This window comes from Pollicipes pollicipes, unplaced genomic scaffold (assembly GCF_011947565.3).
Source record: "Pollicipes pollicipes isolate AB1234 unplaced genomic scaffold, Ppol_2.1 Scaffold_6138;HRSCAF=7277_pilon_pilon_pilon, whole genome shotgun sequence".
Lineage (NCBI taxonomy): Eukaryota > Metazoa > Arthropoda > Thecostraca > Pollicipedomorpha > Pollicipedidae > Pollicipes > Pollicipes pollicipes.
Genome location: NW_023596818.1, coordinates 30939919 through 30955544, shown reverse-complemented (window position 1 = coordinate 30955544; position 15626 = coordinate 30939919). Strand labels below are relative to the sequence as shown.

At 53.9% G+C, this 15626-nt stretch overlaps 1 long non-coding RNA gene across 1 annotated transcript; it reads left to right on the top strand.

The window, feature by feature from the left end:
- The first annotated feature begins 7197 nt into the window (after nt 1-7197).
- LOC119106358 (uncharacterized) lies at nt 7198-8768 on the top strand. The gene is made up of 2 exons (XR_005095123.1): nt 7198-7464; nt 8154-8768. It is a non-coding gene; the product is annotated as an uncharacterized LOC119106358 (long non-coding RNA).
- The last annotated feature ends 6858 nt before the right edge of the window (nt 8769-15626 follow it).

Sequence of the window (15626 nt, the reverse complement as noted above, 5' to 3'; positions counted from 1 at the left end):
GATGCGGTCTTTTGTCAGTCAATCCATCTAACCGCCATTTCATCTGTCCGTCCGTCCGTCCGCCCATTCTATGGCCATCCACCCGTCCGTCCGTTCATCCTGGGCTGACCGCCCGCCCAGCCGTGCAGCCGTCCTTTCGGCCAGCTCGGCCGCCCGCCTGTCCAGTTCCGTGACTCACTGATTTCCAGCGAGAGCACCCTGCAGCACCCGGTCCGCCGCGGCGACCGTAAAAGTACGTGCAACATTTTATAGCCACGAGACGGCCGCCGGCTGCGCGCGTTCGGTGAACGCGGAGCGCCAGTGACGCATCGGCGCTCGTGCCCGGCGCCCCGTTATCGGCCGCACATGGGCGACCCGGGAGGCGTCGGCCGTAGGGACGCTCCTCTCAGAACTCCGCGTGCTGGCCGCATGTGGACAGATTCAAAGGACATCTGCTGGCGAGATACGAGGATCTGCTGCGACGACCAGGGCACCGCGGCGTCACACGCCATCGCAGCCCCATCCGGGGAACGGCAGCGTCAGAGCTGGGGAGCGTCGTTCTGCGGAGCGAGGCCGCGGTCTGTGCAGCCCCACGCAGGTGGCGGCTTCCCGTTATCTCTGCCCGCTCCTCGCACTGCGGCTCGGTTCCGAGCTGTTGAGATCAGGCATCTTGTCCTGTCGTCCTAGCGGCAGTCTCGACTGCACAGATCTCAGCAGCGGCCCCGGCTGAGCAGTCAGCTTAGCAGTCGGCTCAGCCACTGTCATCACCGCGCCAGAGCTGCCTCAGACAAGCGGTGCGCTCAGTCCTGGTGGCGGCCAGGTCCCGCCAGCTGCCCGGCCGCCGGACCGGACGCACCAGTCCTGGCGGCCGCCTGGCCACCGGACCGGACGCACCAGTCCCGCCGGCTGCCCGGCCGCCGGACCGGACGTACCAGTCCTGGCGGCGGCCAGGTCCCGCCGGCTGCCCGGCTGCCGGACTGAACGTACCAGTCCTGGCGGCCGCCTGGCCGCCGGACCGGACGCACCAGTCCCGCCGGCTGCCCGGCTGCCGGACTGGACGTACCAGTCCTGGCGGCCGCCTGGCCGCCGGACCGGACGCACCAGTCCTGGCGGCGGCCAGGTCCCGCCGGCTGCCCGCCCGCCGGACCGGACGCACCAGTGCGACGGCCGCGGCCGCTCTCCTACCCAGCTGACCCCGTGACGTCGCCGCGCCGCCCGGCGAGCGCCAGACGCCAGCCGGCGACCAGCGGCGCCTGACGTCACCGACCGGGCCGCTGCGTGAGCCGACCACGCCGGCGCAGCGGCAAGCGGCCGGAGCTAGCGACGACGGCCCGAGAGAGTGCGTTTCACTAACGGAGGCCGATCTTGAGTGGCATCAGCTGTCGACAACGTAGTGAGGGTGCAATGTTGTGAACAACGGCGAACATCGCTACCCTGACGCCGCGTGAGCCCCATGACGTGACCCGTGACGTGACGTGCGTGACCTGCTTGACGAGATCATGACAGCACCGCGCGATCGGCTGCACCGCCGAGCCTGGCCAGCCCGGCAGCGCGTCACATCCGCCTCAGTCTTACCGTCCCGGCGTGCCGAGAAAACCGGAAAAAACCGGACGGGCTTGCCGACCCCGTTCCACCACCCGGCCAACGCACAGGCTGCCCCCCCCCCCTTCCACCCCACCCCACCCCCCCCCCCCCCCCAGCGAGGTGCACGCCGCCCCGTCTCCAGGACAGCGCCTTATCTCCGCCACGCAAGGCAGCGACGTGCTGCCTACTGCGCCGCCAGATAACGGAGTTCTTTTTGTTGTTTTACTGTTCGTTAGTGCTTATTTTTAACGTTGTTTTTGTGACAAGGACCCTCAAAACACGGCCGTTACTGAGTTTCGAGCGCAGGGCCCCTCGGTGGAGAGGCCTCTCCGTCGCCCGCCGTCTGCTGCGCCGATCGAGGCACCTCCCCCTCTCCCCGTCCCACTTGCAATCTGGGCCCCAGTCCGGTCTGACGTGCCAGTACCGGATGCAACACATCCCGTCAGCCGATGCTATCTCCCGCCGGCCGAGAGCAGGCGCTTACCCCCCCCCCCCCCCTCCCCCTGCTCCCCTGCTCCCCTGCTCCCCGTCCCATCAGTGCTGGATACAAGGTGTCCACCGCCGAACACCCAGCGCCGTCTACCTGCGCGTCTCCGCGCGCACGAGCGGAGAGCAGCAGCGCGCGGCGCCGGCGGCCTCTCAGGAACTGCCTGCGCGCTGACTCAGTGGCGCGGGGCCGGCTTTGTTGCACGGCCGCCGGCCGCGCCGGAACCGCATGAGCAATAGGAATTTCCATCCGGCGGCGGCGTGGCGCGTCTCGGCCTCATCTGGCCGGCTGGGCGCGGCGTTGGCCCCCGCGAGGCGAGGAGCTCGTGCTCAAGGTGACGGCCGGTCGCAGATGTGTACGGCTGCGGACGGGCCGGGGCGCCGCCGGCCAGGCTGGCCTGCAGGTGCCGGAGGCGAGGGCAGGAGACAGCTGATGGTTGCAGAGGTTGTGCCCAAGACGTGCGCCTTCGGCAGTTAGCTGATGGATATACAGATGCTGATGATGTATGTCTGTGATGTCTATTACGTTATGTGGGTCGTAGTTGTCCGCGGAGGGTATTGCTCTGTGCAAACCTTACACAATACAGCATCCTGGTCACCACATGCACACTAGTACTGCGCAATGGGTCTGAGTGTGCCATACGAGCATGACAAAGCATGACTGGGCAATCCTTGCTGTGTGTTAGTTACGTTGAGAACCAGTGAACATAATGATCAACAGCAGATCAGATCACGCTGAGATACAGGTGTAGCTCTTGGTCCCGCTCCAGCTCTTGTATTTCGGACCGCTTACGAGGGGGGCTCTACATGTCTCCTCTCAAATACATCCTCTCAGATCAGATCAGATCAGATTAGATCATACGTGACAGACGGTCCATCGCTCTTTCAGAGCCGTCCCATCAAATCGATGTGTCGGCGTGCTCCCTCAGATCAGGGCAACCTCTTCAGATCACCTTGTCAATGTTCCGACTCAAACCAAAACACCGCGCCACGCCCCTGCCAGTCTCCCGCACTGGCACTGCGGCACCTCGCCCGGCTGAGAACGGAACACCGTGGCGTTGTGACGACCTACATAGCTTAGCCGGCCTTGTGACCAGTCCAGCACTGCTCCCCGCCCGTTAGTAGGGCCGCAAGGGCCGACGGTTGAGCCCGAGCCCGCGCCGGTCTGCGTGCTCCGTGTCGGCCCCAGCCGAGCGGCACGCCACCCAGCTGGGCGGACAGTGCGACACCGCGGCTCCGCGCTGTCCGTCCGTCCGTCCACTCGCCGCGGTGGTGTCATTATGTCACCGGCGAGGCGTGAGAACTTCCGGACCTAAACGTCCGCCTGCCAAACGGACGCCGATCGGTTTATTGGCCATGTGCGCCGTCACGGGCCGCGCGGCGCTCGTGGCACCGCCCGAGTCACCGCCCGAGTCACCGCTTAGGACACCGCTCAGTCACCGCCCAAGTCACCGTCACCGCTCGTGTCACCACCCGAGTCACCACCCGTGTCAACAGCCGTGTCACCACCCGTGTCACCGTCCATGGCATCGGCCGTGTCTGGCCGTGTCTTCGGCCGTGTCCCTGTCCTTTTTGCCACTCGTTTCGTAGCCCGTATCATCATCTGTGACGCCGCAACAAGCCTCTGCACGTGGTCGTGTCATCGCCGGTATCACCGTCTGTACCAATACCACTACCGGTATCACCGTCTGTATCACTACCATACCGGGTATCACCGGTTGTATCAATACCATCGCCGGTATCATCGTCCGTATCAATGCCACCGCCGGTATCACCGTCCACATCACCGCCGGTATCACCGTTTGTATCACTGCCTTAGCGCATGCGTCTTGCGTGCAGCATGCCATTTCGGATTCTGTCGTGCTTTACATTCCTCGCCTGTTTTAGAACAGGATTGCCAAACAGCCGATGCACTGACATCATCCTCGGAATGCGAAAGCGGCGTCATCCGGGCAATGTGTTCTGGGGCAGGACTCATGGTGCTCTGTGGGTGGCGCCGTTTCGCACGGCAGAACACAGCTCTGCGCGCACTTTATGCCATACGGAGCACTGGTCGCCGCACACATATATTGGTATCACACAAAGTGTGTTCAATGTGCTATGCGGAGGCCGTAGGTATGCTGCGTGATGCATTCAACAGGGCTCGTTTTTTCAGCCGGGGATCGTTTTCTGCAAAAATAAATAATCTTTTTTGGAAACTTGGATCACGTGAGTTATTTCAATGCGAATTTCCACAAGCTGACTATGCTCACAAAACAGAAAGCCTGCCTCGAAACCAAAGCCAAGTGACAGAGTACTACACTGTCAAGTGCGCACCACCATCCGGGGACATTCGGAAACCCGCGTCATTCTTCTACCATTTAGTGCTACTGGAATGCGTATAATGGTGATGTACGACTGCACTTTGGTTGTAATGTGTATGTGAGGAAACAACATACCACCATAACTCCAGAACCGCTTGCGAACATGCACCAAATCACGCCTACGCATCGGTGCAAGGACACAGGGCGGCCGCGAGGGCACGGGAAGGTCGTTCGCGCCGGCGGGCGCCGGGACGGTCGGGGTGCACTGTGCTGTCGCAGGCGTCAGCAGAGGTCAACAGTCACGGCACCCGTGACCGCAGCGCCCCCGTAGCGTGCGCGGCGCGTCACCTCCGTCACGGCGGCGCTCGGGCGGGGCGCGTGCCACGTGTCCGGCAGACCACCTGCCCCGCCCCGGCCCGTCATCGCTCTGCGGCGGAGAGCCGGACCGGCCGCCCGGTCCGACCCCGGGACAGCCTGGGCGTCCCGGCTCCGCCCTGCTCCCGCTCGCTGGAGAGAGGTGGCGGCGGTCGTCGGCGGGGCATGACCGCCACCGGGGCGAGCTGCTGCCCGAGGTCTCCGGGACCGCTCGGCTCACTGGGTCCGACGCCATGAGCATTTGTTGTGTGTGACTCCTTGTTACCAGCCGGAAAATAGCGTGATTTCAGAATGATTTATCGCATATGCAGTGGTTGTCTAATTGCAACGCGCTGGAATGCTGGCCTTGGGACGTATGGAATATTCATACGTACGAGTACGTGCTCATTCCGGATATAAACGCATTTAGAAGGCTGCCAAGGACTCCTGCAGGAGCACAGCACCACGTCCGACTGAGCCTCAGTAAGCCAGGGAGGTGTGGTCACCGCCGGTCGGCGGACCCGCTCCGCCTGGGCAGCGGCCGCGCGGCGCCGGCCCCACCCGCCGCGCCTCATCGGACCCGACCGGGGCGCTGCCTCATGGAGCCCATCCTCCGGCGGGGCGACATGTCATTTGGCGACGCCTCCGACTCGCTTCACACCTGAGCGGCGCATTTAAATCGATAACGCCTGTACAAACAGTGCGTGTCACACCGGTGGCGGCCGGCTGGGCCGGCTGGCAGCGCGGAGGACACGTGACGCGCAGCACCGGTGGGGGCTGGCTGGGCCGGCTGGCAGCGCGGAGGACACGTGACGCGCAGCATCGGTGGCGGCTGGCTGGGCCGGCTGGCAGCGCGGAGGACACGTGACGCGCAGCGCCACCCCACGCTGGGTACGGCTGCAGCGGCCTGGGTAGCCGGCTCAGGCACAGAAAAACAGCACGGGTAAGGCGGGCGATGAAAAAATATAAACAGGCAGACAGAGACATGTATGGGAAGTGCCGGCTGGCTGTTTATGAAACTTGGTCCTTGTTTTTTCAAGTGTTTCTACAGAATGGACGTGTTCAGGGGCTAAAAGCACTTAATTTATTTCATCGGGTTCGCTCATTGTTCTTTTTCCTTACCAACACATACTGCTTTCCTTTTGCGTGTGTTACACTTCTCACATGTCCTGTACCCAACCCCGAAAGACAGGGACGAGGGGGCGAGAAGGAGGGAGGGAGGGAGTGAGGTGAGGCCTGCTGTCAGCTGACAGACCCTGGATACAGCCGCGATCGCTGACTGATTTATGACGTGATCCTGGACGGGCGCTCAGCCCGGCTCAATGCGCCGCCGTCACACCTTGACGACTTTTTACACTGGCGCGATCCAGTAAATTGTGTACTAAAAATTCCTGTGCCGCCAAGTGTAAATAGGCCGACCGGGAACGGGCGCCTCACCCCGTCGCCACGAGCTCTTCATTTGGTGGGAGGAGAGAGCGTTCACCAGTGCGCCGCCGATCGCCTGGCGAGCGTAGCTTCGCTGCCGGGGCGGAGTGATGCACCCGACAGCTTCTCCCGAGCGGAAGAGCGCCACACTGAGCAGTGTCGGTAATCGCGTCGGCTGTTTCAATGCCGGTTAATCCGCCGGTGAATCGGCCCGTCTATAGCGCCCTTCCTGTCCCCGTTAATTATGCCATCGCACGTCTCATCTCCCCTTTATTTGATTTTCTCTTTTATAGCGCTTAATATATTCGGTACCGGACCCCTCTGACCCGACTCGCCGGGACCTCCGTGCTGGAGTATAACGTAGGAGAATTTATGGCAGGAATTAGCCGGGGAAGCCGTGTCGATTTATACTGCCCTAAAACGTCCAGGATCAAACAAGAAGGCTGAAATCCCATCTCGGCTGTTTATTTGGACAGTTCTTGACGACTCTTTAAATCAAGCCCGTGGGCCGCACGCCAGGACAGCCTGCCCGCCCCACAACACCATCTGTCCGTGAGAATGGCGTTGATTATGGTAATTACATCCAAATGCTCCCCGATCTCACACGCACCAGCTTTGATGACGAGGACTGGCGCAGTCAGGACAGTCGTAACGATGGAGGTTTTCCGGTAAGTGCTGTTTTATTGGGAGCAAGCCTAGCGGGTTTTGTTAAAAGGCTGTATCACTGCGCCATCATGTGATCAGGCGTGTATGTCGCAGCTATAAGGGTATCTTGGACTCCCTGAAGCATATTAGGGGTCTCTCCAATTGCTACCGATGATCTTTTTCAGCCATGCTGTCGGCGTAGCTCAAAGGAGCTTACATCGCTAAGCTATAGGTAATGCATCTCGTCGTTTTGTTTAGCATAATTCACGTCGTCTAATGTTTCGACTGTTTACGTTGGAATAACGAAACACAGCGTGCCGCGCAACGCGTTAGTCTGAATTTCTCTAATTGAAGGTTCCCGAGAAACGAGTGCTTGCTTTGTCAAAAATACCACTCACATGTGGAAGTCAGCTGCCTTTTTTGGTCTCGAGGTAGGGATGTTACTTAACTACAATAAATTTCATTGTTTAGCACAAACTGGTATCCAATTTAGGCCTCATTTTATTTTGGCGCACAAACTAACAGATAACCGAAATGCCAAATAGTCGTGTAATCCATGCAATTACTGCATCTCTTTTGCTCGGCACGGCAGGATGGGCCATTAAGGAGCTTGAGCACAAATTCACCATCGGCCTCGCCTGGTACATTCTGGTCTCCCTCCATTCCATATGCCTGCTCATTCTTTTTGGTAAGTTTTGTATCCCGCCTGGATAAGCCATGCTCAGACTGTCTTTGTGCATCGCTGGTCTTGAACAGCAGTCGTGCTGATGATTCCAGCCATGGGCTGTGCGCTCATGTGGAGAAGTTAAAGACCACATTGGTATGATGGACGGAAGTGTTAGCAGAATACGAAGGTACATTATAACGATATATAAATATATATGCATATATATATATATATATATATATATATATATATATATGTGTGTGTGTGTGTGTGTGTGTGTGTGTGTGTGTGTGTGTGTGTGTGTGTGTGTGTGTGTGTGTGTGTGTGTGTGTGTGTGTGTGTGTGTGTGTGTGTGTGTGTGTGTGTGTGTGTGTGTGTGTGTGTGTCTCTGTGTGTGTGTGTGTGTGTGTGTGTGTGTGTGTGTGTGTGTGTAGGTGCAAACAGTTGTAGCGAAATAGATGTGACTCGCATATGGCCATATGGCCATGCACTAATATGCAGCGAAATAGACGTTACTCGTATCTTGCTATAAACTAAGAGACCTCATTTCAGGGAAATATAAAAGAAACCAAGCACTAAGCATGCTTTAGAAAAGCTTTCATGACATGAAATAATAACCATAGTGTCACGTTGTTGTCACGTCACGTGCACGTCAAAATGTCACGCAGCACGTTAAAAAAATATTTTACCCAGCGGTCCTATGATTCCAGTAACCGGCGCACACACAGATCTGGGCAAGGCAAGAGACATCACATCATGGCTTGCGGGCGCCTTGGGACTGCCTTTCCTGGCCGGAAACTTTCATCTACACTTCACGGGCCAGTATTGCGGCTACGGCCATGCTTTAACTGCCTGTCCTCCAATCCTCGCCTGGCTGGCCGGCTCCATCCCCAACAGAAACCGTTTGACGGAGCTAGTGGTACTCAGCTCCAGCCTGTCCATCGGCATCCTCTGCTTCCTCCACGGCAACATGTTCGGCATCGCCGCCGCCGTCACCATGCTGGCCCTCTCCGGCGTCATCAACGTCAACCTCGCCGAACAGATGAACCTGAACAGGGACGACATGTTCAGGGTGGGGCTGTCGTTGTTCAACTATCTGATTTTAGCCGCCGTTCAGTTCAGATGGTGAGTGTTGGTGCGCTAAACCCAGCTTCACACGTCTTCACAGCCATTCAGTTGACACCTGGCACGTGGACTACGATAACCCCTTGCTTCTCCCCCGTATTCCGATAGGACTTTCCCGTGTCAAAGCAGCCCATCCGAGCCAGGTGTTTGTGACTACCGTGCAACATAAGCTTTTCAATAAACTGAACGCGCCATTACAATGAGCTGTTTCCCTCGTCCCCCAACCCTTTTGGCACCGATTGCCCTTTAATCCGGCTTACAAAGGGTTAAAATTGGAGAAAATTGGCAATTTCACAGGACGGCCCGGCGGGCGGCGGCAAGCGCGCACAGCGCGACACACATGACAAACGGCCGATGGCAATCCTATAGCCAGTCACGATTTACGCGCGACTTTTACCCGTTTTATGTTGAAACGGTCGAATCGATTGAGGAGAGAGGCGCTCGGGCGCCGTTGACGACACGTTCGGGCTGATAGGGGTGCGCCGGTTGCGTCGGCTGGGTGGCAGTGGGGCGGCACGACGGTAGTGGCGGCGGCGGCAGCGGCGGCGTCGGAGCGGCGACCGGGGCGGCGGGGCGGTGGGGCGGCGGCGGGCCACGGGCGGCATCGTAACAGAGCCGTCCGGCGGCGGCGGCACCGGCGACATCCAGTCACGAGCGCTTCCCCGCCTCCGCTTTTTGCGCGGCGCCGCGACGGCCGGGCCAAATCAGAGCCGCTGCGCCGGCCAGATATTACAGGGGGCCTGCGTAAACACACACACGACGCCCGTAAAAAGGCTGCACCGCGGCGGCCAGGCCAGGCCCGGCCGGGGTGGCGGGTGCTCTCAGGGGCGGCTCGCCCGAGGCCAGGCACGCCGTGGGACGTGCGGAACTAAACCTGCCGGTGACCAAACCGCCGCTTCTGTTGCGTGGTAGCGACGGAAGCGGCAGCCCCTGGCCTTTCTTTGCACCTACACCTCTAAATACGCTTATTTGGTGTGAGATCGATAAAACCAGCGAGATATGTTCTTCGACATAGATTATTCTCTAGCCGCAATGTGCATAAAATCTGCCAATGCCTCAAAGCTAACACAGCTTGGTGATCGTTTTCAGCCGAGGAACTGAAACGAACCTCACATGTAAATATTGAACAAACTTCAAATGTAAATGTTAGTCAGTGATGTTTACCGGGGTTAACTGTGCTTCGTCATGAAGTCGAGTAATATTCATTCCCTTTGCCCTGAGCAAATGCAGAAATAATTGTATCTTACTGCGTAAGACACAACTAAAAGTACGATGGGCTTCAAAATTTAAGATAAATGGGCCCCGCAGCGTATCACTTGGGTACATTTTTTTTAATCTGAATCATTCCTTGACAGATTCACCTTATCTCCTAAAGTTTCCAGTGCGAAAGGAGGCGTTAGCTTTACACTGACTGTACCCCCCTGGCCACCCTGTGCACTTCATTTGGATGAAGGAACTTTGTGGCCAACGTCATGGTTGGTCAGCTGCCAGTTGATATAAAACAAAAATGATACCGCTCTTAAAAATGATCCCAAGAACCAATGGGGTACAATACATTTCGAATGCAAGTTACGAAACATTCATTACCACGAAACCTGTTTCTATTCGCTTTTCAGTTCGGTTGACAAAATTGGATTTCCAGCATGTTACACATGACGATAAATGTGCTTTAAAGCTATCTTACCACGCCTCTGTTCGTGCTCCGTGCGACGAAATCCCACAGCACGCATCGAAAGACCCCGCATGCGGCACTGGATTCCCTTTGAAAGACGCCCCTGATGTTTACCGGTCGCGCAGGTGGCAACAATCCCAATTCGTCGCATTCCTCCTTGTCGGCGCAGGCAATCACGTGCCTCGTTAAGCAAACACCACCCGTGCGACTGTCGACGCAAAGAAAACACGGCACGGCGCGTGGAGCTGCCGCCGGGACGCCTGATGTGAGCCGACAGCGGCCTCTCGGCCTCCCGGCGCCCGCGTCGGCGCCGACGATCGCCGTGTCATCGCCGCTGATGATCCGTCAGCCGGCAGATTTGGTTCGTCATCGCGCCCATGTCACCATTATCCGGCGGCGCGCGATACGTTTGATGAATTCGCGCCGGCCTTTTGAATTTGAACGCGCCAACTCTTTTGGGTCATGTCAACGCTGTTTGAGCGGGTTGCTCGTTTTTTTAACATAAGAATGATTGAGCGAAATCTGCCGCGTGGCGCACAATGGCGCGGGCGCGATGATTGAATTTGTTTGGGACCCGCTGATGGATTAGCTGGCGACGACGGCGGCAAAGGATTACGCGACGCCTGTAAAAAGGCGACAGCCAACAGGCCCACGTGCCCGAGTGTCAACAGGGGGCGGGGCTGGGCCGGCCGGCCGCCGCCCGAGCTGTCGCGCTATTCAGGTCCGGCCGGCCAACGACGGTAATGCTGTGACGTCATCGCTGACAATGCGCTCATATTGCGCTAGGTAAATAGCGCGGACGGTATTGCTTCCGGGGAGTTCGTGTTGGATGGACGCCCCGGCAGAGCAGCTAAGGCTCTGCTAATTGTGGTCTGCAGTTACAGGCGAATGGTTGGGCCGGGAGTGAGGTGTTTTGCTGGCTGCTGCTCCCTTCGTGGTTGCCAGTCTCGTGCCCCAACTGACAGCAGCCTTCAGTTCGACTCGAGCTGAATCATGAATCGACACATGAGTCAGTTGTTTTGGGATGAGTCGTGAGTTGGATCGATTCACTAGAAAAAAAGCGTTTCGAGTCATCAGCTCAATTACATTTTTAATAAATTTATTGGGCTGAATCGTGAGTCAATCATTACTAATAATGTTGTGCCAGTGAGTCATATGGATCAAAATAAAGTAGTGACATGAGAAAACACAGCAAACCCCATGCAAATTAACAAACCATTTCAGAGTGTTTGAAAGTACAGCATGCAGCATAAGTTATAAAACTTTTCTTCATATCAGCACAAAGTTTACTATTGTAATTTCTAAGCATAAAAAATGTTGGTCATCTTGAACAAGAGTTTGCCAAATCTCAGCCAGAAACCAGAGAGTATTGCATGATGCAGACATCATACATTCCTATATCTTGCCCTAAAATCAGTATATAGTTCTCCACTACCTATAAAATGAAAGGGATAGTCATATTTTTAACTATCATTTGTCACAACAATGAACTAATCCATTCCTGACCCCTTATTCACTATTACTTGAACTGTTATAAGCATGTATTTACCGAGACTATATGAAATAAACAGCATGGTCGTCTTGCCTCATATGCGTATTGTATGTCGCACATGACCTCCCAGGGATATCATCAATAACTATTTCCAAACAATACGCAACTTGTGAGAATTTCGCTTCCGCATTGAGCCGTCTTGGAATGCGTGTAAAGGGGCGCACAGCACTAATCTCTTCGCAGCGTGGAAACCTGTTCTGACTCGTAAGCCATCATAGAGTGGCTTGATGAGATGAGTGTAAGGTATCCTGGTGGAAACGACAGTCGGCGCTTAGGTTAGCCTATCTTTTGTTCAGTCAGGTGCGGGCCGAGTGAACTGGATTTTGCTGAGATTGTTTGTGAGGCTTGTGAAAAATGCAAGTGTTATTAGTAATACGGAAGTACATAAGGTCGTATCATGTTTGCAACTGATGTTAGCTTATCGCTATTACATGAGCTGCAATCTGATGTTAAATAGTTGATATTCTGATTCCATCGCGGACGGCATGACTGATACTGGCCAATGAAAATGAGATTATCTTCATGTGAATGCACTTGGGTGGCACCTGGCCGGGGCAGATTGCCAAATATCAGGTTAAGTGCAGTCTGGTCCACACTGAATGCTATAAAACTAATGGGCCTGGTTCATAGGTGCCAGGCAGAATATGCTAGCCATATAGCTGAGACTTGAGAGAGCTGGTCGGTAACAGGTCACAGGAAAGGCATTGTTTGCTGCACTGCGTTTGGTAGGCTCAAACTAAAAGCTTACCACTGGGTTCTTTTTATCTATTCTCCATGTTATCATTTGTATGTATGTGAGTCGACCACAGGCTTGACTGACAAGCAGCGGAATGGTCTTAATGTCAGCCAGTGCAAGAACAGATATGAACCAAATTTTGGACCAGGCAATTTAGGGCCTAGGAGAGGAATTACAGCGCATGCTCAAGGCATATTACTTACATGTAATGACATGACAAAGTGACACATCTGCCAACTATTTTACTTTCTAGGAGGGAACCATCAAAAACTAGCCCAAGTGCCAGAATGACCACATCCCAGCCACGCGTCCGGCTAATGTGGTGGGATGACCCAGACTTCACCCCATCTGCTGGGTGCACCCATGCATGGCTGCGTTTTTGCGAGCTTGGCATCCATCATTCAATTCAGAAAGCAGCTTTAAAGAGTGGATTGAGTGGGTCGCCTGTGTCTAACCTTTAGCACACGTTTCAAAGATTTGATCTAGTGAACTGTCAGGACCTGTCGTTAATATAAACAGCACTAGGGTGTGGAGCTTCATCACCAACAAGATATTATGCGCAAATGAATTCTATTTGATCCCGAATGCAAAACACGCGGTCAGCACTTCACACCAGCACCAGACTGTTTTTGTAAGACCTATGAGATCCTGACGCACGGAAGACGGCATTTACCACCGTCAAGTCCATGGTCGCGTTGAATGGTTGTAGGATTTTGAACACCATATACCAATTACGAATGAGGGCTTTCAATGTGCTAAAACAGCCCCGTGTCAACATGCGATCGCTGGTTCCCCCAAAATATTGCATGATGATTATGGCAGAGCGACATTGCAGCCCACGGCAGATCATCTGCTCAAAGACAACAAACAGACGTTGTGATTGTTTATCAGGATGCGCTATTGGTGGGATGTAAACAGTGAACGGTTAGGGGGTTGGCCTTCTCGCCAGCCGCCATGTAGGCGGGAAGAAAGTGGCTGTTGAAAGAAGGGCATACAAACCACGTCCAGCAAAAGAGCTTCACCGGAAAACATTTGGAATATTTCGTTTTGCCATGGAAACCAGCCGAGTCCATCTTTTCCCACCGTTTTCCAGCAAACATAGTTCAACTTACATTGTTCCGGACGGTTCCACAACACTAGTACCACAACAAAACTTCTACCGGTAGGAGCGCTAGATTACTTCTACTGCCAATAGTTGTACACGACATAAGTGTTACGCGACAAAACTTGCGCTGCAAAAATTCATACCAGTCATCACTTCTGTGCAAAAGCTTACGCGGTGGTCACTTATGCACGGCGTTACTTCTACTGCAAAGGCTTTTACCTATTTTTAGGGCTACACGACAAAACTTGTAGTTCAGGTAAGTGTAACCGGCGTTACTTCTACTGCAAAAACGTTTACAGTCATTACTTAAATACATCACTTCTTCTGTAAAAGCTTATACGCAGCATTAGTGCTACACAACATAAGTTATACTTCAAAAACATATGCCTGTCACTACCTCTACTGCAAAAACTTACACAGCCATAGCTCATGCACGATATTTCTTCTACTGAAAATACTTACTCGCGGCATTAGTGCTACACGACAGTGCTTATGCATCATAAATGTAGAACTTTATCACTGTTACTGTTAAACTTATGCAGTATTTACACACACAACATTGCTTCTACTGCCAATATTTGCCGGGTGGCGCAAAATGCATGGCCATCTAGCAGACATGGATGAGCAATTCACAGGTTAGGAATGAGATCCAACTGGGCAATACTGCGATTTAATATTCGTGGTACTGATGCGAAAACTTATTCATTCATTACGCTACGTGATTTTGTCGATCTGTAGTGCTCGGTGAATGAGCAAACGCTGTAGTTTCAGTAGTAAAATATTCATGACGGGTTTTTATACGCTTATAAAAAGGTATACCCGGCTATAAAAAGGTATATCCGGGTTTCCCTTTTGTATGTGTTAGTTTTGTCGTCTAGCATTAGAGCCTTGCATAAGTCATTGCAGTAGAAATGATATCACATTTCAGTGAACACCAAACCAAGGGTGTCGTTACGTATTCAGTAGCAGACCCCATCTACCCCTCATCTGTGATAGGAAGGTGTGTCACGTCCGGGGCAAAAGCCGGGTTTCCTGTATTTTGGAGCGAGTTTGGCCGCTTTTCCCTGCTTAGTCTCCAAGCTTGTTTTCCAACACAATGACAGCGCACCAGACTTTTTTAGTAGCAAAAAATGCCGCGCAGAAATATCGTTGCGGATCTGCCGATCGCAATATTTGCAGCAGTAATAATGTACCGACACCGCGAAGCAGGCATCTTCAGTCTGATTTCGTCCAGCCAAGTGCTCCCATGTGTCCGTTCCCTCTGCAGAATTTAAGTGAGGCTTGGCCCCTGGGTCGGAGAAGACACGGTTATAATTTGTGGATTATGGCCTGTATTGTGTTGCACAAATGTCGCATACAAATCGTGGTCGAAGAAGTAATGCCATTGATAATTGAAGACTAGGTAAATTTTTACTCTAGACATCATGACGAGCATAGGTTTTTTCAAACAAGTTGCTGTCTCTTTTTGAGTTTTTTTTGTGTAGCACAATGTCATATATAACTCGTGGTGGTAGAAGTAAGGTTTTGTATAGGTGAAGATCAAGAAGTTTTTGCTGTAAACGTTATGAGTGGCATATGTTTTTCAGTATAAGTTTTGTCGCATAGTAATCATGTCGTGTTTGAGTTTTTGCAGCAGAAGCAATATCACGTACAAGTAGACTGCATAAGTCTTTGTCGCTTGTAGAAGCTTTGCTTTGTTGAAGCTTTGTTGAAGCTTCATGTCGGGTATGAGTTTTTGCAATTGAAGCAATGTCGCGTATAAGCAAAGACTATAAGTTTTCGAAGTAGATATAATGCGGTATATGAGCTTTGAAGGATACTTTTGTCGTGTAACACTCCCATCGTGTTTAAGTCTTTGCAGTATGACGAGTATGATTAAAGTCTGTACAAGTCTTTGCAGAAATGTTACTTATGACTGACGTAGCTCTAATGGCGGCACACTGTTCTAGGCCGGGGAAGTTGTACTCGCTCTGGTATTATATACATGCAGCTC